The following is a 25,563-nucleotide window of genomic DNA, read 5'->3' on the forward strand; positions in this document are numbered from 1 at the left end:
ATGCAAAAATAGCTAATAAAACTACAAGAAAAACACAGCACCAATCCCCGGCAGCGGCGCCAAAAACTTGGTGGGCCCGGAGAAGCGTGAAAAAATAAGCGTAATAAAAATGCGGGCCTACAGTAATACCGCAAGTGCACGGTCGTCAGTTGTAGCTCGTGCAAGTACGGGTCGATCCACAGAGACTGGGTGTGTTTTGTAGTGTTTAGCTATTTTGGGTTCTAGTTGCTATTGTTGGGCTTTGGGTACCAATGGATTTTGGTAACCAATGGGTTATGATTGTGCTTTAGGCCTTTGAGTTCTTTGGGAATGAACTGGGCTTTAGCTTTAGCCTATCAGTACACTAGGCTTTTGGAGAGAACTGTGGACTGGGCTTAACAGTTCACTTGTGAACTGGGCTTGGTAGTGAACTAGGCTTTGGTTTTGAATTTGGGCTTGGGTTCTTTTGATGTGTACTGGGCTTGGTAACAGTGAACTGGGCCTTAGGCCTTAACCTGAACTGTGGTCTTAGCTGAGGCAAGCTCAGTGCAGCAGCAGCAGTGGCTTCAGCAGCAGCAGAAGGGTAATGCAGGCTGCTCAGGGAAGCATAACAGGGCAAAACAAGGCAATATAGCAAAGGGAAAGACCAAGGCAGTGAGGATGGCAATGGAGTAAATAAAATGTAAAGAAGCAAAGACAATGAAGAAAATTAAACAAGACAATGACTAAACAGCAAAGAACTAAACAACAACAATGGAAGTGAACCAAGGCCTAAGCCAAGGGCAGGGAGAGACAGTGCACTGACTTCAGTGCACAGCAAGATGTGAAGTGCAAAAACAGTGAAGGAAATAAACTGATCAGGAAGCAATGTGAGAAGTTACTAAGGCAATTGAATCCACCCTTGTGACCTATCCAGACAATGTAATTCTAGGTTGAAATTAAGACCCTAAGCATACAAATGGAATGGAAAGAGAATTAGCTTGCTATGAGCACTAATTTCTCCCATTACTCAATCAAAACAATGCATCCTAAGCATACAAATGGAATGGAAAGAGAATTAGCTTGCTATGAGCACTAATTTCTCCCATTGCTCAATCAATTCAGTGCACTAAGGCTCTAACCTAGCATTCCACTACCTAACAGTGCACTAAAGCATCATCTGAGCCTCAGCAATGCAACTTAGCTCATGCTAATCTTGTAAACAATAATAAATATCATACAAGGTAATTCAAACAACACACATATGGTGAGCAAATACAAAAACATGATAAACATATGAACCAACAGTGTAAACATGAAACAAATGAGAAACTGGCTAGTCCAGTTCTCTACAAGAGTGAAGCTGGCTAACCCAGCATCCCCCTCTAACACACACTAACACCATCTATTTATACCCAATTTCAGTTTAGGGTTCATACACCCAATTTTCCCCAAATCCCCAAAATTCCGTTGAAACTAGGGTTGTTGAACCTCACCTAAATTGATGCAATTTCTTCCAATTGATGTCGACCCATACCTTGTAATCTCTTCCTGCTCCATTCCCACGCGCCAATTGCTTCATCTATCAACCTAATTCACCAAATCCAACCCTAACAGTGATGAGGATGGTGGAGTTGTTGAAATAGATTAATAGGTGATGGGGGTATTGAGGGATATGATGGATTGTGGTTGTTGTGGGGAGTTGTTGATGGAGAAGGAGGTGGCGATGGAACTGGTACGGCAGAGTAGGTGGTGGTGGTTCTGCAAACAGGGTATGATGGTGAAGGAGAGCTCGATGGAAGAAAGAAGAAGGGGTAGTTTGTTTGGGTTATATGTTTCTGGTACTATGGTGTTAAGCGGGCGTATCGAGTTTGATGATCTGCGACTCTGAGCCGTGGGATATGGAGATGAAAGATCAATCTGACGGTGAGATGAAGTGGATCCTGTAGCGACCGTTGGATTATACAATACAACAAAATTAACGACACCAGATGGAGTTAGGTGTTGTAGTGTTTTGCAGGGACTTCAGATTTTGATGCACGATGAAGAAGCGACCATTGGATGATGAGATGGATCCAATCTAACGGCTGAGAATGGAGGCGGGTATGGATATAGAAAATGGGTTTGGGTAAGGGTTTTGGGCCTTGGGTATGCCAAGCCCATATCTTCTTTAAGAACAATTTCTTCCTTCTTGAGCCCATTCCTAGGTTTTTGGTCTTGTGCGCACCATTCTTCGTGGCTTCCTTGCGTAATTCCTCCCGGCTTTTCACTACTTTTCTGCTCTTTTTCGCTCCATGATTCATCCAAACTTTATTTATTACCTAAAAATGCAAAATTAATTAATAAAAATATTTATTCATGAAAACAATGAAAATACAGAATATGGGGTAAAATGTAGAATTAATGCACAAAAGATGAGTTAAATGCCAACAAAAAGGGATAAATATATACAATATTTGGCACTCATCAGCATACCGGAGCCAGGAGTCTCTTTTGGACGGTCCCCCTTCTGCGTATTCCCTTTATGCGACTCACTCCTCTTAGAAGTTAAGCGCCTCTGACCAGAAGAAGACGAAACCCTATGAATGCGGGCATCACCTTGGGAAGATTTAGACGAACCTCCACCAGGAGGAGAAACATCAGGATCCCTACGCGGAGGAGATCTACGCGGACTAGGCGGTGGAGTTTGATAAGAAACCCGCGGATGATCAGCCATGTCTGCGTAGTACACAAAAAAGTTTCAGATTTCCGCGGATACAAAACGAAAATCAAAAAACCCAATTTCACCAAGTTCTTCATAATCATGAACCAGATGGAAAATAAGAACAAAACCTAAATAAAAAGAGGAAATAACAAACAGGGGCAACCATACACGAAGGACGATATCATTACTGTTTATAATGACGAACAGGGGCAATCATACACACATCTATATATATGTTCATCATCACAAACACATATAGCAGCAACAGAAAACAAATATATTTTTCAAAAGATAATCATACACACTAGAACCACTTACCTATAAAGGAAAAATCAGGGTCGTAAAGAAAGCTTCGAGGAACAACAACAACATCAGCAAAAAAAGCTCCGAGGAACGACAACAGCAGCAGCAACAATTAATAACAAGGAAACAAAAGCAGAGAACAAAAGTTCTGAGGAAAGAGAAGGAATGAAATTTATGACTAGAGAATTTTCATATTCCTTCTCATATATATATACAAAGAGAAATAAAACCGCCCCACTACCCAAGAAGAAGTTATTGCAAATAGTGGGGAACGTGTCCTAAAATCTAGGAAAATAATAAAGAGAAGATGAAGAGAGTAACACGTTTTTTCTTCCCACTTCGACGAACCGCCCAGTAGGATGAAAAGGGGAAAATTGTAGGTACACATTTCATCTTCCGCCACGTGTCCACAAAGACACACGTGGAGGACATGCGGCTGAGAACATCAAGATATGATATCACACGTGGACAGCCAAGAGACGCGCCTTATCAAGATAGCGTCGCCACCCACCAGATCCAACGGGAGGGGATCGAGGAAGACGGAAACACTAGAACACTGCGAAGCACTGAAGGATAACCCGAGATTCACTTTATCCTATCCCCAGAAAGATCTAAGATCTACGGCTGGGGATAGTCAGACTGACGCAGACAAGACAGGGGCAGAGGACAACTGTCTACCGCGGACAGACATCTCAACTACCCGCATTAAATACCCTCAAACAGCATACGTGTCAGTCAGCCTGTGGATGAAGCGCAGATAGCACTGAATATTCAAACGGAACACGCAGAGAAGACCAAGAACACGAAGACCTCTGCGTAAGCGGCACAAGACACAAGAGGATAAGGTTATAACGGGCTTCAGAAGCGGACCCCATGTAACCACCCTATAAATACCCCTCTCTCCCAAGTGAAAAGGAGGGGGAAAACATTGAGAAGGGAAGAGGAGAGAGACAGAGAAATAGAGAAAGTGTAAGTGAGGTTCCTCCTGCTACGCAGGCTTATATTAGTCTCAAAGTCATTCGACTATTTCGGGAATCCCCACCATATAATGAAAAGCCCAATCTCAGAGACAAGGATCTGAGTGAGAATCATATAAGTTAATCGTTTCGTCTATGTTCATACATCCATACTTTATATATTCAATTCGTTACTTATAGCATATCATGTTCGTACATTTTATACTTCGTCCATTATTTATCTTATTGTATGATCTAAGGACAATGATTGTACTTGATGAGACGAGGAAGAGTATTAGAACTCTGAGTCAAGGATTCGACATAACCAATCCGTTCCCTTTAGGGGAAGCCTATTTATTGTATTGTCATGAGTCTGCTCGCATTGTTTGTGAATACTCAGATGACTTTGATCTGCGTGTTCACAATCTGGCGCTAGAAACAGGGATATTCATCCCGGTAAAAGATTTATCTTCTCCTGTGACTTGTTTCAGGCTTCGTTTTCTAAAAGTAACGATGTATGGAACACTACGGTTTTTTCCGTTCATGATTTCAAAAACCAAAATTATGAGAAGATCCGCGTTTATCTACGTAGATCTGATTTTTCATGCATTTTCTAAGTTTTCACGTCCTTGAAAATCAAAACTTCGAATGGATCTGCGGTCGTCTACATAGATGGATGCCTTTCGTATCTTCAATATTTTACACCTTTGAGAACTCAAAACGCTAATAGATATCACGTGGGACCTATTATCTTCGTGATTTTTTTTCTCTCTTTTTCAGGGAAATATTAAAAGATGGAGAAAAGCAAAAATATCGGGAAGGAAAAAGCTTCGTCAAAAGAGATGCCAAGGACGACCCCGGTGGTAACTAGGAGTAAGCAGAGAGGTGAAAAGCTGGAGGCAGCAGATAGGGCGCAGGATAATGCAGAAAGCACGGCCCCCATCAATGCCAACATCATCGCAGCAAACGCGGTAAATGCCGCGGCAGCCAAAGCAGGAGCTTCAAGAGCTAGCGGATCCAAGGTTGGAGCCCCAAAATAACCAACGCTCAACTACAGGAACATCAGGAAGTCGTAGCAGAGTCAGGAATACATCAACCCCTCTATGGGATGCCCTTAACCAATGAACAGAACATACCTTTCCCGACCAAGCAACCGCTTCTAATAGCATGTCAACCCTCACAACAACCGTCGGGGTCCCGGGGTGCACGGTTAGATCCACCAGAGCCAGTAATACAGATCGTGGATGAGGAACAGACCATAGCTGCCGATGAGCGATTGCGGGCAGGAACACCAAATCAAGGGTCAAATCATTCCGCTCAGATGATGGCCGAGCTAGCAGAATTAAGGAAGAACCAGAAGGCATACGCAGATGATGTGGCGATATTAGCACCAGATAACCAAACACTCAAGGAAAGAATCATTCACATCGCAGAGGTAGAAAACCAACGCGACGAAGCTAACTCCAAGGCTGTAGCACCCAATCAAGATAGAAGAATGGTGATCGCAAACAACCCGATTCCATTGAACCGAAGAGGAGCAAGGAGCAGCCAAAGATCAGACCATGAGTACAATCCCGAGAACTCAGACTACTACGACGCTACCACCCTCCTAAGAGCAAAATCTACCATTCGTGAAGAGCACCAGATCGCAATGGAAAATCTGCGTACTGAAATGCTGGCAGAAATCAAGGAGATAAAAACTAGGCAGGAAGGCGGAAGACTAGAGCAAGTGATGAAGGAAGCAAACACTACCCCGCTGACGCCACACTTGTCCAGGGCTTCCATACCGCAGAAATGTTCGGTTCCTGCTTTCGATTGCTATGACGGGTCAGCTGATCCTGCGGCTCATCTTCGATATTATAATCGAATGATGGCCCGTTGGGATAATGAAGACTCCATACTGTGCATATACTTCCCATCAAGTCTAAAAGGGCCCGCGTTATCATGGTTCGATAACCTGCCGTCAAACTCCATCGATTCCTACGACCAACTCACGGAAAAAATTCTAGCAACATACATGTACAACAAGGTTGTCAATACCGGCATGGACAAGTTATTCTCACTGGAGATGAATTACAAAGAGACCATCAGAGAATATACTGATAGATGACACAAGATTTTCCAAGCTATTGGCAACGTAGATCCTGTGGTTAGTATCAACTGCTACAAATGGGGGATGGACAGGATGAGTCCTTTGTTTGTGGAGATCCACGGGACCATCCCTACCACCGAAGGAGATATCCGGATAATCATAGAAAAGCATGCAAGGTTAGAAGAAATTCAGCATGAAAATCCCAGAGCTCATACTCAACGTCCCACACACACAAATTCCGTGGATCAAGGCAGCGGGTCCAAAAGAGGAATCACAGAAGAGCATCCTAACGCAGAAAGGAAAGAACGAAGGGATGTTAGACGAAGGGATGATCGAAAATTTGAAGATCAAGTCTATACCAAGCCGAATACCAGTTATTCACGCATCCTGAGAGAGATTAAAGGGAGGGAGAACTTGGATTGGCCATGGTCCAAGGGAAAGCGGCCTCCTAGATCAGAAAAATCCAAGGAATACTGTGAATACCACTGTTTTAACGGTCATCAAACAGAAAAGTGCAAAAATCTCAAGATAATGATTCAAAAATTAATCGACGCAGGAGACCTAAAGCAATATATACGGAAGATTGATAACGAAGATAGAACCAAGAAAGGCAAGTAGGTTCAATTACCAGAAGGAAACCGCACCCTCAACACAATTTCATGTTCAGAGATTCAAGGACCATCCCTACCGCCCAGATTGGGAAGAGATTAAGAAAACAATTCGAAGATTATTGTGAGTTTTATAAGATCGATGGGAAAGAGGTAAACGAGCACGAACAATGGATGGACGCGCCCATGACCTTCGACGCAGACGATGTGGAAGAATACATGGAAGACCATAATGATCCTCTAGTCCTCACACTCCCAATAGCAGGGTGCAATGTCAAGAAAATTCTCATCGATGGAGGAAGCTCAGTAAACGTCCTATTCTATGACACGTTCAAACGTATGGAACTCAACGACGAGCAACTGTTGTCATCTTACTACACCATCTACGAATTCAACGGCGCAGCTACAAAGCCCCTAAGGGACATTGTCTTACAAGTAGATGCAGGGCCCATGAAAGTGGACACTCGATTCAGCATCGTAGGTGCACCTTCACCTTACAACGCCATCATCGGAAGAAGATGGGTTCACAAGCTCAAAGGAGTAGCGGCAACTTTCCATCAATATCTCAGATTCCCAACACCCCAGGGAGTCATGGAAATTAAAGGAGGCCAAGAAACTGCGCGGGAATGTCAGACCTCACAGAATCATATCAATAACGAGCGGGAAGAAAACCACCAGTCCCGAAGAGCCAAAAATAAGGAAATAACCATAGATACGTATCTGGAAGAAATCTCCGGAAAAAACCTTCTGAACGTGAGCACCACTGGCAGCGCAGAAGCCAGCACCTCCGCGATAAAAGAAAACGGAGAGCACACCAAATAGCAATCAAAGAATGTTCCTCTCTTGGGGGAACCAAAACCCACGTTTACGCCTGTCGAAGCAGCTAAAGAAATCAACATAGGTACTGAGGGAAATCCGAAGATTATCAAAATAGGCACCTTGATGGATGAAGAAAGAGAAGTCGCGCTAATCAAACTTCTAAAGGAATACGCGGACATCTTTGCTTGGAAATTAGGGGACATGAAGGGAATTGACCCAAAGTTATTTCATCACGAACTTTGAATAAAACCAGGTACCCCCCCCCCCCCTTTAGGCAGAAGGTGCGCAAAGTAGCTCCAGAATACCATCGAGCAGTTGAAGTGGAACTCCGCAAACTACTGGACGCAGGATTCATCAAAGAAGTTAAGTACCCAACATGGATCTCTAACATGGTCATCGTTGATGAGTGCCAAATAATGTATATATTTATCCCTTTTTGTTGGCATTTTAACTCATCTTTTGTGCATTAATTCTACATTTTATCCCATATTCTGTATTTTCATTGTTTTCAAGAATAAATATTTTTCTTACTTAATTTTGCATTTTTTGGTAATAAATAAAGTCTGGATAACTTGCGGAGCGGAAAAGAGCTGAAGAGTGGTGAAAAGCCGGAAGAAATTACGCAAGGAAGCCGCAAAGAATGGAGCGCAAGACCAAAAGGCTAGAAGTGAGCTTGAAGAGGAAGAATTGTTCTTAAAGAAGATATGGTCTTGGCATACCCAAGGCCCAAAACCCTTACCCAAACCCATTTTCTATATCCATACCCGTCTCGGATTTCAGCCGTCAGATCGAAGCATTTCAGCATCCTACGGTCGCTCCTATGCCTTGCATCAAATCCCGATGATTCCGCTAAACACTACAACACCTAACCTAATCTCGCACCGTAGACTTCGTTGTATTTTACATCCTACGGTCGCTACAAGCTGCTTCTTCCTTATCCGTCCGATCCACCTACCATCTCCATATCCAGCGGCTTCAGCTCTTGGTACACACATCTTGATACACCCGCCTAACACACTAATACTCGAACCCTATGACCTAGCCAAACAGCTCCCTACCCTAACCCATATCGACCTCCACCTTTGTCTTCCTCTCCCCCTCTTTGCAACAGAAACACCCATTCCATCACCACCACCTTCTCCCCTGTCATCTCCACCAAACGCCGCCAACAACTCTCTCCACCAAACCGTATCTACCCACATCATCCCCCATACCCTACATACATTACTAGCCACCTATTTTACCCATTTCCCCTCTAATTTTCCCTTGAAACCCTAGGTGGGAAATTAGTAAAATAGGTGAGGCTATAAGACTGAATTGGAGCAGGAGAAGGACTGAGAGAAGGCAAAGAAGGATGGGTCGACGTCAATTTGAAGATTAGGTGAGTAATTTTAGGATTTTCAAAACCCTAATTTCAAAATTAGGGTTCATAAAAATTGGGTAGTTTCTGCTATAAATAGAGAGTGAGGTGTGTGTATGGAGGGGAATGTTGGGGTTAGCCAGCTTCACTCTTGTAGAGAACTGGACTAGCCAGTTTCTCATATGTTTCATGTTTACACTGTTGGTTCATTTGTTTTGTAAATTTTCAGTCTTGTTTTGTTTGATTTTGCTCTTATTATCATATGTGATGAATGTTAATGTTGGTTATATGTTGAGCATGAGCTAAATTGTTGCAGCTGAGGTTTAGATGAAACCTCAGTGCACTGTCTGATAGTGGAATGCTAGGTTAGAGCCTTAGTGCATTGTTTTGATTGAGCAATGGGAGAAATTAGTGCTCATAGCAAGCTAATTCTCTTTCCATTCCATTTGTATGCTTAAGATTTTAAACCTAGAATTGCATTGTTTAGCTAGGACACAAGGTGGATTCTAAGCCTTAGCTTAGCCACAGCTGCAATCCCCTCCCTGCCCTTGGCTAACAGCCTTGGTTTATTTGGCTTTGTTTCCTGTTAACTGCCACTGTTACCTTTGCTTCATTGTTTTTACTCTACTTCACTGTCACATTTACTTCACTGCCTTGCACTTAGAGAACTAGCTTAGGAAAACATAAAGCTTCAACTATACACCCAAGTCCCTGTGGAGATGACCTGTTCTTGCACATACACACTACAATGACAACTGTGCACTTGCAGTTTAACATGTAGGCCTTCTTATCCTTTGTCTTATTTTCTTACATCTTTAAATGCCTACCAAGTTTTTGGCGCCGTTGCCGGGGACTTGGCATTGTGTGGTTGCTGTTTTTCCATTTAGTATAATCATTTAGTGTAAGCATTTATCTCATCATAACTTGCATTCATTACTGCATATTCATCTTTGCATTACAGTTCTTGTTCACTGCCTTTCTTTGCTGTCCTTGACATTTTTGTTGAGTGACCAGGTACTGTGACCTTGCTGTGAGGCTGAGAACAAACCTCTGGTGGTGTTGTGCTGCTGTGAAGCCCAAATAGAGCTGCTGCTGCCAAGCCTGCAACATTGCCCCTGTTCAGCTACTGCTTGTGGTGCTGCTGAACTTGTGGTGCTGCTGTTGCTGCTGAGCTGCTTCTCCTGCTGCTGCTCCTGGTCCTGCTGCTGTGCCTCAGCTGTTGCTGCTGTGCAAAGGCAAGCTGTTGCTGCCTCCTGCTGGTGCCAGGCCAAATCTGCTGCAACCCTTGCTGCCTGGTGCTAAATTGAGCCATCAAGCCCAACTGGGCCTGCTGAAGTTGCTGCCAAGCTTAACAAGTTGAGCCAAGCCCAACTGGGCCTGAACAAAGACAAAAGCTTAGGATGATCCAAAGCCCAACTGGGCTTTTGCAACCAAACTGAGCAGCTGGGCTGTGCTCCAAAGGTAAGCCTAAACCCATTAAGAGAACCCAACCTGTAGGCTTCCATTTTTAATTTGTGGGCTTGTAATAATTTTTGTTTTTCTTTATTTTTTATTTGGGCTTGTAATAATTTTTCTTTTTCTTCTTTTTCTTTCTTTTATGGGTTTGTAATTATTATTGTTGTTTTTATTTTCTTTTATGGGTTGTGATAATTTATGCTAGGCTAAGTTTAAAAAAAAAAAAAAAAAAAAAAAAAATCTCCCTCTTTAAAAACCAAAATTTTCCATAAAAAAACCAAATTTTCAAATGTCTCCCACCAAAACCAAATTTTTCCCAAAAATCCAAACCCTTTAAAAAAACAAATTTTGGGCTTTGTAACATAGTTACTTAGCTTTTGAGCCAATCATGTCTGGATTTTGGTCTGCTCCTGGGGATGGAAATAAAACTCTTAGAGAACTTGCTTATGGGCATGTGCCACGTTATGAACCTTCCACGGACCATGATGTCAATAGTCATAGGAATTATTCTGGACATTTTCGAAGTCCCGAGCCGCAATACATGAACCCTAATGACTATTCATACATGCATCATTCATCGCAACGTGAAAATGAACATTTTGCTAGTGTCTCACTCACCCAATCATCACTTATGGATCAAATAGAAGCTCGAATCACAGCTTTAGAAATGCAATCACATGAGGAATCTGTCACATCTAATTTTCTTAGGCAACCTGAAATCTATGCATGTCCCGCATGTGGTAGTTTAGACCACCCTGTTGAGATTGTCATATTTTGCATAATTTTAGGCAATCTAGAGAAAATCCAAGTATGAAATGCCCATAAATTGTGAGAATGGTAGTCATTGGGACCATAATCAATCCTTTGAGGGTTGCGATCAATATTTTGTAAACCCTAATGACCATGCACACATGTACCATTCACCACAATTTGAACATGAAGAATTTTGTACTCCCATGAATTTAGACTCCACCACAGAAGCTTTAAGACTCTGTAAGCAAGACTATGATAGATCTACATCACGAATTCATGCACATTTAGATCAGATTTTGCTTCACCGACAAAAGGAGGAAATTCATGAGGAAATGTATGTTGTCCCTAATGAAGTGTCTAGTCCCATTCATGTAAATAATGTTGAATATGAACCTAATTTAGAGGAACATGAATCGACTAATGACACCACCACTGTTAATGAGGACCAATATGCATGCTACCATGATGATGATTATGATGATTATGATGATATGTTAGAAGAACATGAAAATATTGTGGAACCTGTTGGTTCAAAACATATGGCTTCTCGCCCTCGACCTTCATGAATGTTGTTTTTCTAATACTCATTGTAATTCATATGATTTTGATATTGACATGGGATTCGTACAATTATTCTGTGAAGATGAGCATGACATAGGAATAGTTGAATCTTCTGTAGACACTAATATGCATGAAAATATATTTGATGTGTCTGATTCTCTACCTAGGTCACATTGTGATATTTCTCCTGATTTGCCGATGCATGAGAATAAATTTGTTGATGATGTTGATGATTCTGAGTGTGAACTTGCTAAACTGATTGATGATTGTGAGCATGATGTGACATGTGTAGATGATTTAGGAGATTTTGATTTGATTAATAATGACGCACCTATTCTCCTACATGAGTCACAATCTGTTGGCCTTCCACCCAACCTAGATTTGGTTTGTACCAATATTGTAAAACCAATTTTTCTGAAAATTCCTAATCTAGGATTGGAACTGTATGCTTCCCAAGTCCTTTGGACTATTTTGCTTCTAAGTATAATATCTTTGAGGAACCACAGTTGGAAATTGCATGTTTGCCCGTCCCTAGCACAGTTTCATTTCGAGCTAGACCTTTTGCTGATGAACCCCGAAACTGCGCGATTTTTGTTTTCAAAATTATATCTTCTGTAAAATCCAGTTTGGGGGTAGCTCATTTTTTCACGTTTCACTTGCGTTTCTATCATATTATTATTGTGTGAAGCTGTTGAATGTCACACTTTGTCTTTTGGGTTGATCCTCAACTCTTTAGATTGTTAGTGTATGGTGAATTTTGTATATAATCCAGTAGATAAAATTTCTTAAAAACCCTTTTGTTCCTTTTGTATATATTTTGCTAATCCAATATGACCTCGGCTGAAATGTTGGATTTTTGCCTTGAATAACGGTTTTTTCGCTTTCGCCGAATCGGGTATTCTCTCTCCTTTTACTCTACTCAGCATGTCCCTTTCCATATGTTGCATTTTAATTCTTTCCATATTTTGAAACATTGAGGACAATGTTTAGTTTAGGTTTGGGGGTATAGAGTAGATACCACGATAATATGCCATAATTGAAAACAAAACTCCATCTTTTTGAAAAAATTGAAAAATTCCAAAAAAATTGAAAAATCAAAATTAAAAAATTAAAAAATTAAAAAATCATAAAAATGGAGCTCATTTACCTTGAAATGTTGACTCTTGTGCAAATATGTATTTTTATTAGGAGTCTTAGTCTAGATATTTAGGTACCCTAATTCTAGCACAATTCACATAGTGATAAGAAATTTGCACGCGCACGATCTACCAATACATGTATGGCCTCGATCTTCAAGGTGTTTGATAGGAAGTTACGATTGCCAATCACTTTAGAATACTGAACGAAACTTGACTAGCTTGTTCTTTGGTTGGTTGGGATAGAAGGTGGAGGTTACATTAAGAAAGACAACCATCGAATTTAACTGGGTGCATCAAAAAGGGCTACCTCTGCAAAGTGTCATGTATTTTTTTTCCTTTGTATTTGTTTCAAAAGTGTTTTCTTTTGCAAAAAAAAAAAAAAAAAAAAAAAAAAAAAAAACGATGTATATATTCAGAAAAAAAAAAAAAAAAAGAGAGAAAAAAGAGAGAAAAAAATATCAGAAAAATACAAAAAAATCAAGTACTTATCAATTCCATCATCTCTTGTTCCAAAATAAAGAGAGTAGTCAATGTAAATAAGAGTCATGTAATAGTCATTTTGTTGTTTCATTGTAATCAGGAGGGTGTATGCCATTGATGTACAACGCGAGTAATTGTGAAATACCTCCAACTCATTCACAATTCTCGTAAAGTCCGGACAGCTAGCTAGATTTCGACCTCAGTTCTTAGCCTGAGAAACTATCTCTTGGTGATTAGTAGTCATAACTTCAGATCTTTCTTTACACATGTGTAGATACACTTTACACTCTTATCACATGTCTTTTTTTGTTATCAGTGCTAGGATTGTGCCTTTGATAGCTAGATTGACATCTCCATTTTGCTGTGAGCTTAAACTGTTTTGCACATGTCACATTTGATGGAATATGAGCTTATATTTGACCTAGAACTTTGTAGGTACGTTCTAAGCAAACCTTCACGAGACTTCACTCGTCCACTAGGGACACTTAGTGGTTTAAAAGGCTTAGTGCATACGCTAAATGCATTCGAGAGACCAGCGACAGTGGTATAGTTAGGATTTCCTTAGTTTTATTTTACTTGAGGACAAGTAAAATTCAGGTTTGGGGGTATTTGATGAGTGCCAAATAATGTTATATTTATCCCTTTTGTTGGCATTTTAACTCATCTTTTGTGCATTAATTCTACATTTTATCCCATATTCTGTATTTTCATTGTTTTTCAAGAATAAATATTTTTCTTACTTAATTTTGCATTTTTTGGTAATAAATAAAGTCTGGATAACTTGCGGAGCGGAAAAGAGCTGAAGAGTGGTGAAAGCCGGAAGAAATTACGCAAGGAAGCCGCAAAGAATGGAGCGCAAGACCAAAAGGCTAGAAGTGAGCTTGAAGAGGAAGAATTGTTCTTAAAGAAGATATGGGCTTGGCATACCCAAGGCCCAAAACCCTTACCCAAACCCATTTTCTATATCCATACCCGTCTCGGATTTCAGCCGTCAGATCGAAGCATTTCAGCATCCTACGGTCGCTCCTATGCCTTGCATCAAATCCCGATGATTCCGCTAAACACACTACAACACCTAACCTAATCTCGCACCGTAGACTTCGTTGTATTTTACATCCTACGGTCGCTACAAGCTGCTTCTTCCTTATCCGTCCGATCCACCTACCATCTCCATATCCAGCGGCTTCAGCTCGTGGTACACACATCTTGATACACCCGCCTAACACACTAATACTCGAACCCTATGACCTAGCCAAACAGCTCCCTACCCTAACCCATATCGACCTTCACCTTCGTCTTCCTCTCCCCCTCTTTGCAACAGAAACACCCATTCCATCACCACCACCTTCTCCCCTGTCATCTCCACCAAACGCCGCCAAAAACTCTCTCCACCAAACCGTATCTACCCACATCATCCCCCATACCCTACATACATCTCTAGCCACCTATTTTACCCATTTCCCCTCTAATTTTCCCTTGAAACCCTAGGTGGGAAATTAGTAAAATAGGTGAGGTTATAAGACTGAATTGGAGCAGGAGAAGGACTGAGAGAAGGCAAAGAAGGATGGGTCGACGTCAATTTGAAGATTAGGTGAGTAATTTTAGGATTTTCAAAACCCTAATTTCAAAATTAGGGTTCATAAAAATTGGGTAGTTTCTGCTATAAATAGAGAGTGAGGTGTGTGTATGGAGGGGAATGCTGGGGTTAGCCAGCTTCACTCTTGTAGAGAACTGGACTAGCCAGTTTCTCATATGTTTCATGTTTACACTGTTGGTTCATTTGTTTTGTAAATTTTCAGTCTTGTTTTGTTTGATTTTGCTCTTATTATCATATGTGATGAATGTTAATGTTGGTTATATGTTGAGCATGAGCTAAATTGTTGCAGCTGAGGTTTAGATGAAACCTCAGTGCACTGTCTGATAGTGGAATGCTAGGTTAGAGCCTTAGTGCATTGTTTTGATTGAGCAATGGGAGAAATTAGTGCTCATAGCAAGCTAATTCTCTTTCCATTCCATTTGTATGCTTAAGATTTTAAACCTAGAATTGCATTGTTTAGCTAGGACACAAGGTGGATTCTAAGCCTTAGCTTAGCCACAGCTGCAATCCCCTCCCTGCCCTTGGCTAACAGCCTTGGTTTATTTGGCTTTGTTTCCTGTTAACTGCCACTGTTACCTTTGCTTCATTGTTTTTACTCTACTTCACTGTCACATTTACTTCACTGCCTTGCACTTAGAGAACTAGCTTAGGAAAACATAAAGCTTCAACTATTGCACCCCCGAGTCCTTGAGGACTTTCCCTTTCTTCCCATCACTAGCTACATTCGACCCTGTATACTTGCAGGTGTAGTTGTAGGCTTTCTTAAAAACCCTACCAATCGTACCGAAGAAAAATGGCAGAGTAAGGACATGCATCGACTTCACCAACCTCAATAAGGCTTGCCCTAAAGATATCTATCCACTGCCAAGCATTGACCAACTTGTTGAGGCAGTTGAAGGATACGAAGAAATGTCATTCATGGATGGATACTCTGGATACAATCAATTATTCCTAGCAGAAGAAGATCAACAACATACAGCATTATATACACCACACGACCTCTATTGCTACGTAAGAATGCCCTTTGGATTGCGAAACGCAGGGGCAACCTACCAAAGAATGGTGGATGCAATTTTCAAACCATGGATTGGAAGTACGCTGGAAGTATATGTGGATGATATGCTCGTTAAAATCAAGCTGCGCAAAGATCATCACCAAGACCTAAAAGATATTTTCCAAGCAATGACAGTGCACAACATGAAGGTAAACCCAGAGAAGTGCACTTTTGGTGTCACTTCCGGAAAGTTCCTCGGATATTTGGTGACGAAGAGGGGCATTGAAGTCGATCCCGCTAAAATTGAAGCCATCGTAAGAATGCCATCCCCAAAGAATTTAAAAGAGGTTCAGAAACTCAATGGTTCGCTGGCTGCGCTGGGGAGGTTCATATCCAGGTCCTCGGACAGATGTAAGCACTTTTTTAACATTCTCAAAAAAGGAAGCAAATTCGAATGGACGGCAGAGTGCGAGGAAGCTTTTCGAAATATCAAAGAATACCTGGCTGAGATCCCTATATTACAAAAACCAGACCCTGATGAAGTGTTGGCACTATACATAGCAGCAACAGAAGATGCAGTCAGCGCAGTATTGGTTAAAACCAACACGAAGATAGAGCAGCCCATCTATTACATCAGCAAGACTCTGAACGCAGCAGAAAGAAACTACACGAAGATCGAGCAGCTCATCTTGGCGTTAGTATGGGCAACCCTGAAACTCAGAACTTACTTTTTGACTCACTACGTCCGCGTCCCATGCAAAGCTCCGCTAGAAGCAGTCCTTAAAAACGCAGGAAAAGTAGGCAGAATTGCAAAATGGAATACTCACCTAGATCAATTCAATATCATCCATGAACTACACACTCTCAGAAGTCACAAGTATTAGCAGATTTCCTAGCAGACTTACCATTGGATAACTGCGAAGAAGTCATCATCGAAGGACGAAAGGCAGCAGGACTACCAGATGGACGAAGGTAAAGACCCTATAGACATCTTGGAACCAAAAAATCCTAGGCAATGGGAAGTCTTCGTAGATGGGTCGAAAAATAAAGAAGGGGCGGGGATAGGCATCGTAATCACCACCCCAACAGGAGACAGGATCATACATGCTTTCAGGTTAGAATTCAAGGGGCATACCAACAACATAGTTGAATATGAAGCAGTGGTGCATGCCCTTCAGTTGATAATAGAAATGGGCATAACTGACGTGCGTCTGACAAGCGATTCACAGCTGGTCATCCGACAAATAGGGTTGCAATATAATGTTTATGACAGAACATTGTCAGCATACATGGAATTGGTGCAAACACTGGCATCACAAATCCCAAACATCAAATTCCGACACCTGGCAAGGAAGGAACTCAGGCACGCGGATGCCCTGGCCTACATCATCGATGCTCAGAAACGAGGACGTCAAAGCAATCAAAGTAACCAGGATTTACGAGCCTTCAATTGATATTCAAAGAACTCTGCGTGCCACCGCAGAGGAACCACGCAGAAGAAGATATGGCAGATGATGAGTGGGAGAATTCATCGTGGATGATTTCCAGAAGACGACATCAGGCTAAGGCAGATCAAGATGAAGACTTCAGCAAAGAAGAAGATTGGAGATCTGAGATTCATCTTTTCCTAAAGGAAAGAATTCTACCCTCAGACCTAAAGCAAGCCAGAAAAATATAAGGCAGGAAGATATGATCTGAGAAAAGAAATTTTGTACAAAAAATCTTTTCTCGGACCATTATTACGTTGCCTATCCATATCCGAAGGACATTTGATTTTGAAAGACATACACCGCGGCGATGCAGGAAATCACAGCGGAATGAGATCCCTAGCAGATAAGACGAAAACTCAAGGATATTACTGGCCAACAATGATACGAGACGCTGCAAGAATGTCACGAAGATGCAAAGAATGCCAGCGTTTCGCCAAAAAAATCCACGCACCAGCAACAATGTTAAACCCAGTAGACAGCCCTTGGCCATTCTTAAAATGGGGCATAGACATCGTGGGTCCCCTTGATGAGTGTCAAATATTGTATATATTTATCCCTTTTTGTTGGCATTTAACTCATCTTTTATGCATTAATTCTACATTTTATCCCATATTCTGTATTTTCATTGTTTTCAGGAATAAATATTTTTATTAATTAATTTTGCATTTTTAGGTAATAAATAAAGTTCGGATGAGTCGCGGAGCGAAAAGAGCAGAAAAGTAGTGAAAAGCCGGGAGAAATTATGCAAGGAAGCCGCGAAGAATGGTGCACAACCTCATTTTCTACACACAAAAACGCCTCCGTTCTCAGCCATCAGATCAGTTCTCAGAAGCATCCGACGGTCGCTCCTTCATAGAGCATCAAATCTGAAGTCTCTGCCAAGCACCACAGCGCTGAAATTCCAAGCCTTCAGATTAGATGGTAGTTGAATCCAACGGTCGCTCCCTTGCTGTTCATCAACGTTTGATATCTTCGCCTTACACTACAACACCTAACCCCATCTAGAGCCGTTAACTTCGTTGTATAAAAAAATCTGACGGTCGCTACCAACCTCATCAGGAGGAACCATCCGATCCACCTACCCTTCGCATCTCGCAGCTCAGAGTCACAGAACATCAAGACTCGATGGATTCGCTCAACACTCTAGCAACCGAACCTATACCAGCTAACCAAACACCCCCCTTCTCCCAAACAGTCGAGCCCCTCTTCCATCCCCTCCCTCTGCAGAGACACATGTCGCCACCACCTTCTCCACCTCTGCCACCAACTCACTGCCCCACCACACCTCACCATCATCACCCTATCACCCAACAACCAAAACCCATCTCCCCCCTAGCCCTCTAGTTCCCTATTTTCTCACTTTTTCACGCTTCTCTGCCTGAAACCCTAGGCGTGAAAGACTGATAAATTAAGGCAACCTAGAGTTGCAATTGGCGCATGAGAAGAGGTCAGGGAGCAATTACAAAGCATGGGTCGACGATTTCAAGGATCAATTTCAAAGAAATTAGGTAAACCTAATTCAACTGATTTTTGGGGAAGAACCCTAATTTTGTAATTTAGGGAAATTGTGTCTGTGAACTATAAATAGAGAATGGGTGTGGTGTGAGAAGCTATGCTTGGAATAGCCAGCATCCAGGACTTTCATGTCCTGTTAATTGTTATGTTTGTGTTTATTGTTAATGTTTTGTTAATTGTTATGTATGCTTGGAGTAGCCAACATCCAGGACTTTCTGTCATTTTTTTCAGTTTCAGCTCAGTTCATGTTTCAGTTCAATTTCAGTTAAATGTGTATGTTTTAATTTCTTCTTGCTCACTGTTAATGTGCTTATGTTTATGTTCTTTAATGTTATGTGCTTGTTTAATTTCATGTTTGATTTCCATTCATTCCTGTTACATTAGTCCTGTTAACATGTGTTGTTGTTCACTGCCATGTAATGTTTGTGTAATGTCATGTTTAATTCACTGTCATTTGAAGGAATGCTAGGCTAGATACTTTTGAAGCATTGAACTAATTGTGCAATGGAAGAAATCAGTGCTTATAGCAAGCTGATTTTCTTGCCATTCCTTGTGTATGCTTAGATTGCAATGTGCTGATTGTGCAATGGAAGAAATCAGTGCTTATAGCAAGCTGATTATCTTACCATTCTATTTGTGATTGCCTGTATTCTTGCCTTAGCCTTGTTCATTTCAGCTTCACCACAACCCTGCCCTTGGCCTTAGGCCTTGGTTCATCTTGTTTTGTTCTTTGCTTTTGCTGTTGCCCTGTTGTATCTTCCTTTTGTTGCTGTTTAGTTTACCCATTGCATCTGCCTGTTATTCCTGCTGCCTTTTATTGCTTGTACATTCTGCTGCATTGCTGCCTTTCTCTGCTCCGCTGCTGCTGCTGCACTGCTGCAGCTGTTGCTGCCACTCCACTTCTCTTGCACTTGCCCTGCAGCACTTCTCCTGCTGCTGTTGCTTCACTTGCAGTGCTGCTGTTTTCCTTCCTCTTTACTGCCTTGTGCTTCTGCTGCACTGCTGCTGTTGCTGTTGTCTGCTGCTGTTCCAAAGCTCATAAGTTACAAAGCCAAAGTCCAATTCAGTGAAGCCCAAAGGCCTAGTTCAATAGCCAAGACCAATACATTTCATCTCAAAGGCCCAGAAATAGGTTTGAGCCAAAAACCAAAGCCCAGTTCATTAAGGCTCCAAGCCCAAAATCATTATTAAGGCCCAGTTCAATTCATTTTAAGACCAACTGAGCACAAGGCTCAGTTCATTCCAAAGGCCAAAGGTCAAGCCCATCTTACTTTTACTTTGAAAGCAAAGGCTTAATCAAAAGCCTATTGTTATCAAACCCACTAAGCCCAAAGCAAATCTAGGAACCCAAATAGCTAGAACACTCCAAAACACACCCGATCTCTGTGGATCGACCCGTACTTGCACGAGCTACAACTGACGACCGTGCACTTGCGGTTATAATTTGTAGGACCTTTTAGAAGCCTACCAAGTTTTTGGCGCCGTTGCCGGGGATTGGTGTTGTGTTTTTCGTGTGTTTTATTAGCTATTTTTGCATTTCACTGCATAGCATTTGCATCTGCATCTGCTTCACTTCATTTGTTGTTGGACCTGTTATTCTGAACCTGTTTTTCCTCTGCTGGGACGCCACCAAGGAAAAGAACCAAAACCCAACTGGGTTTTTGCAACAATATCAGAGCAGCTGGGCTGTGCTAAAAAGGTAAGCCTAAACCCATTCCATTGAGAGAACCCAACCTGTGGGCTTCCAAATTTCTTTAATTGTGGGCTTGTAATAATTAACCCAATTTTTTGGGCTTTTTTATTTTTTTATTTTGGGTTTGTAATTAATTATTTTTGGGCTTGTTGTTTAATTTGTGGGCTTGTATTTATTTTGTGTGGGCTTGTTTAAATTCTTTCATTGGACTTGTATTTTGGACTCTGGGTTTAAACCCAGTTGAGCTTATAACTGATTGTGGACTTGCTTCCACTCAAGAGTGGACCTCGAAACCAAAGTTTTAAAACCAACTGGGCCTTAACCAACTGGGCCAAATTAAACTTTCAAAATTAAAACTTGGATTTTCGTAGGCCGCAGCCTTCATTTCATTAGAGGCTTGCACAGTGGGCGTGCTCCCATTTCAAAAACCAAATTTTATTTTCTTAATTTTATTTTCTTTTTTAAAAAAAAAAAAAAAAAAAAAAAAACTATCTAAAATTTTTACTTTGCTCCCAATTTTAAAAACCAAATTTTTACTTGCTCCCATCTTAAACCAAATTTTTTATTTTTACTCCCATTTTAAACCAAATTTTCAAATGTCTCCCACCAAAACCAAATTTTTCCCAAAAATCCAAACCCTTTAAAAAACCAAATTTTGGGCTTTGTAACATAGTTGCTTAGCTCTTGAGCCAATCATGTCTGGATTTTGGTCTGCTCCTGGAGATGGAAATAAAACTCTTAGAGAACTTGCTTATGGACAAACTTCACGTTATGAACCTTCCACGGACCATGATGTCAATAGTCATAGGAATTATTATGGACATTTTCAAAGTCCCGAGCCGCAATACATGAACCCTAATGACTATTCATACATGCATCATTCATCGCAACGTGAAAATGAACATTTTGCTAGTGCCTCACTCACACAATCATCACTTATGGATCAAATAGAAGCTCGAATCACAGCTTTAGAAATGCAATCACATGAGGAATTTGTCACATCTAATTTTCTTAGGCAACCTGAAATCTATGCATGTCCCGCATGTGGTAGTTTAGACCACCCTGTTGAGCATTGTCATATTTTGCATAATTTTAGGCCATGTAGAGAAAATCCAATGTATGAAATGCCCATAAATTGTGAGAATGATAGTCATTAGGACCATAATCAATCCTTTGAAGGTTGCGATCAATATTTTGTAGACCCTAATGACCATGCACACTTGTACCATTCACCACAATTTGAACATGAAGAATTTTGTACTCCCATGAATTTAGACTCCACCACAGAAGCTTTAAGACTCTGTAAGCAAGACTATGATAGATCTACAGCACGAATTCATGCACATTTAGATCAGATTTTGCTTCACCGACAAAAGGAGGAAATTCATGAGGAAATGTATGTTGTCCCTAATGAAGTGTCTAGTCTCATTCATGTAAATAATGTTGAATATGCACCTAATTTAGAGGAACATGAATCGACTAATGACACCACCACTGTTAATGAGGACCAATATGCATGCTACCATGATGATGATTATGATGATTATGATGATATGTTAGAAGAACATGAAAATATTGTGGAACCTGTTGGTTCAATAACATATGGCTTCTCGCCCTCGACCTTCATGAATGTTGTTTTTTCTAATACTCATTGTAATTCATATGATTTGATTTTGACATGGGATTCGTACAATTATTCTGTGAAGATGAGCATGCCGTAGGAATAGTTGAATCTTCTGTAGACACTAATATGCATGAAAATATATTGGATGTGTCTGATTCTCTACCTAGGTCACATTGTGATATTTCTCCTGATTTGCCGATGCATGAGAATAAATTTGTTGATGATGTTGATGATTCTGATTGTGATCTTGCCAATTTGATTGATGATTGTGAGCATGATGTGACATGTGTAGATGAGTTAGAAGATTTTGATTTGATTGATAATGATATGCCTATTCTTCTACCTAAGTCACAATCTGATGGCCTTCCACCCAACCTAGATTTGGTTTGTACCCATATTGTCAAACCGACTTTTCTGAAAATTCCTAACCTAGGTTTGGAACTGTGTGCTTCCCAAGTCCTCTTGGACTATTTTTCATCCAAATATAATACATTTGAGGAACCACAGTTGGAAATTGCATGTTTGCCCATCCCGAAAACAGTCCATTATGAGTTAGACCTTTTAAATCCTAAACCCCTAAAATTGTTAGATTTTGTGCTTAAAAGTAAACCTGTTGAACAATTTAGGTTTAGGGGTGATTCATTCGGTTTTTCACTCTCACTCCCATTTAAGTCCAATTTTAGTGTTTTGAAACTTCCTTTGTCTCTACACTTTTTCTTTTGGGTTGATCCTCAACTCTTTAGATTGTTAGTGTATGGTGATTTTTTTGTATATAATCCAGTAGATAAAATTTCTTAAAAACCCTTTTGTATATATTTTGCTAATCCAATATGATCTCGGCTGAAATATGTTGGATTTTTGCCTTGAATAACGGAGTTTTAATTCTGCTTTCGCCGAAATCGGGTATTCTCTCTCCTTTTACTCTACTCAGCATGTCCCTTTCCATATGTTGCATTTTAATTCTTTCCATATTTTGAAACATTGAGGACAATGTTTAGTTTAGGTTTGGGGGTATAGAGTAGATACCACGATAATATGCTATAATTAAAAACGAACTCCTTCTTCTTTTTGAAAAAATTGAAAAATTCCAAAAAAAAAAAAAAAAAAAAATTAAAAAATGAAAAATCATAAAAAGATGGAGCTCATTTACCTTGAAATGTTGACTCTTGTGCAAATATGTATTTTTATTAGGAGTCTTAGTCTAGATATTTAGGCACCCTGATTCTAGCACAATTCACATAGTGATAAGAAATTTGCACGCGCACGATCTACCAATACATGTATGGCCTCGATCTTCAAGGTGTTTGATAGGAAGTTACGATTGCCAATCACTTTAGAATACTGAACGAAACTTGACTAGCTTGTTCTTTGGGGTTGGGATAGAAGGTGGAGGTTACATTAAGAAAGACAACCATCGAATTTAACTGGGTGCATCAAAAAGGGCTACCTCTTACAAAGTGTCATGTAATTTTTGTTTCTTTTTGTTATGTATCAAAAGTGTTTCCTCCAAAAAAAAAAAAAAAAAAAAAAAAAAAAAATCGATGTATATATTTAGAAAAAAAAGAAGAAAAAAAAAATATCAGAAAAAATACAAAAAAAATCAAGTATTTATCAATTCCATCATCTCTTGTTCCAAAAATAAAAGAGAATAGTCAATGTAAATAAGAGTCATGTAATTTGTCATCTTTTGTTGTTTTTTTTTGTAATAAGCAAGGAGGGTGTATGCCATTGATGTACAACGCGAGTAATTGTGAAATACCTCCAACTCATTCACAATTCTCGTAAAGTCCGGACAGCTAGCTAGATTTCGACCTCAGTTCTTAGCCTGAGAAACTATCTCTTGGTGATTAGTAGTCATGACTTCAGATCTTTCTTTACACATGTGTAGATACACTTTACACTCTTATCACATGTCTTTTATTTGTTATCAGTGCTAGGATTGTGCCTTCGATAGCTAGATTGACATCTCCATTTTGCTGTGAGCTTAACTATTTTGCACATGTCACGTTTGATGGAATCTGAGCTTATATTTTGTCCTTAGGTTTTGTAGGCACACCTCTGGTAAACCTTCACGAGACTTAACTCGTCCACTAGGGACACTTAGTGGTTTAAAAGGCTTAGTGCATACGCTAAATGCATTCGAGAGACCAGCGACAGTGGTATAGTTAGGATTTCCTTAGTTTTGTTTTACTTGAGGACAAGTAAAATTCAGGTTTGGGGGTATTTGATGAGTGTCAAATATTGTATATATTTATCCCTTTTTGTTGGCATTTAACTCATCTTTTATGCATTAATTCTACATTTTATCCCATATTCTGTATTTTCATTGTTTTCAGGAATAAATATTTTTATTAATTAATTTTGCATTTTTAGGTAATAAATAAAGTTCGGATGAGTCGCGGAGCGAAAAGAGCAGAAAAGTAGTGAAAAGCCGGGAGAAATTATGCAAGGAAGCCGCGAAAATGGTGCGCACAACCTCATTTTCTACACACAAAAACGCTCCGTTCAGCCATCAGAGCAGTTCTCAGAAGCATCCGACGGTCGCTCCTTCATAGAGCATCAAAATCTGAAGTCCGCTGCCAAGCCCACACAGCGCTGAAATTTCCAAGCCTTCAGATTAGATGGTAAGTTGAATCCAACGTCGCGCTCCCTTGCTGTTCATCACACGTTTGATATCTTCGCCTTACACTACAACACCTAACCCCATCTAGAGCCGTTAACTTCGTATAAAAATCTGACGGTCGCTACCAACCTCATCAGGAGGAACCATCCGATCCACCTACCAGCTTCGCATCTCGCAGCTCAGAGTCACAGAACATCAGACTCGATGGATTCGCTCAACACTCTAGCAACCGAACCTATACCAGCTAACCAACCACCCCCTCTCCCAAACAGTCGAGCCCCCTCCATCCCCTCCCCTGCAGAGACACCATGTCGCCACCACCTTCTCCACCTCTGCCACCAACTCACTGCCACCACCACACCTCCACCATCATCACCCTATCACCCAACAACCAAAACCCATCTCCCCCCTAGCCCTCTAGTTCCCTATTTTCTCACTTTTTCACGCTTCTCTGCCTGAAACCCTAGGCGTGAAAGACTGATAATTAGGCACCTAGAGTTGCAATTGGCGCATGAGAAGAGGCAGGGAGCAATTACAAAGCATGGGTCGACGATTTCAAGGATCAATTTCAAAGAAATTAGGTAAACCTAATTCAACTGATTTTTGGGGAAGAACCCTAATTTTGTAATTTAGGGAAATTGGTCTGTGAACTATAAATAGAGAATGGGTGTGGTGGTGAGAAGCTATGCTTGGAATAGCCGCATCCAGGACTTTCATGTCCTGTTAATTGTTATGTTTGTGTTTATTGTTATGTTTGTGTTAATTGTTATGTATGCTTGGAGTAGCCAACATCCAGGACTTTCATGTCCTGTTAATTTTCAGTTTCAGCTCAGTTCATG

The sequence above is a fragment of the Papaver somniferum genome, unplaced genomic scaffold, assembly GCF_003573695.1.
Source record: "Papaver somniferum cultivar HN1 unplaced genomic scaffold, ASM357369v1 unplaced-scaffold_19, whole genome shotgun sequence".
In the NCBI taxonomy this organism is placed as follows: domain Eukaryota; kingdom Viridiplantae; phylum Streptophyta; class Magnoliopsida; order Ranunculales; family Papaveraceae; genus Papaver; species Papaver somniferum.